Genomic DNA, 995 nt, shown 5'->3' on the forward strand with positions numbered 1-995 from the left:
CAGATGCTTCTTCTGTCACTCTGGAATGGGCTTTGTGGAGAGAGACGTCCTCTTCTTTTATATCTGCTGGTGACTTTCCTTGTGTCAATGTACTCCAGTGGTTGGTGGACCATCTGCGGGGTGGTTGTGGCACCTAGCTGCTTTTGCTGTGGCCGTCATTATTGTGATGGCTGTGGGGGGGCCACCCACATGGAGGTGATGTTCTTGGCATGCTCCTTGGCACTGGCAGTATACCTGGTTGTGGAGTGAATCTGTTCCACAGCTCCATGCCTTGGGTCCCTGGCTAGGCTCTGAGGTGCTGGCGTGGTATGCCTGGTTGTGGGAGGGGGATCCAGTCCCAGGATCCATTCCTCAGGTCCCTGGGTGGGCCCCAAGACACTGGCACAGTGTGCCCGGTTGTAGGAGGGGAGTCTAGTCCCCTCCTCCAAGCCTTGGGTCCCTGGGCAGGGCCATGAGGTGCTGGCGGTGTGCCTGGTTGTGGGAGGGGGTCCAGTCCCCGGATCCATACCCCAGGCACTGGGGCAGGCCCCAAGGAACTCACACAGTGTGCCTGGTTGTAGGAGCGGGGGTCCAGTACCCTTCTTCATGCCTTGGGCCCTGCTGGGCCCTGAGGCACTGGCAGTGTACCTGGATGTGAGAGTGGGGTCCGGTGCCCGGCTCCAAGCCTCTGGTTCCCAAGCAGGTCCCAAGGTGCTGGTGGTATGCCTGGGCTGGAACTAACTCTTTGTCCTTTGTTTACTTCTAAAATGGGGGGACTTCCTGTGAGAACCAGTACTTGAGCTGCATTGTTGAGCTAAATTGCTGTTTTGCTGCTTTTACCCTAGGGAAGGCCTTTTGTGCAGCTCAGGGTTTAAAGGTTGACCTTACAAGTACTTCTGGCTCTCTAGAGACCCAGTGGATCTGGGTCATGTAGAAACTCTGATCTGGGCCTGATTTTTTTCATCAAACTGCACCCCATGCAATTCTGTATTCCCAACCAGTCTCCTCTGAGTGGT

Source organism: Galeopterus variegatus, unplaced genomic scaffold (assembly GCF_000696425.1).
Source record: "Galeopterus variegatus unplaced genomic scaffold, G_variegatus-3.0.2 Scaffold9759, whole genome shotgun sequence".
Lineage (NCBI taxonomy): Eukaryota > Metazoa > Chordata > Mammalia > Dermoptera > Cynocephalidae > Galeopterus > Galeopterus variegatus.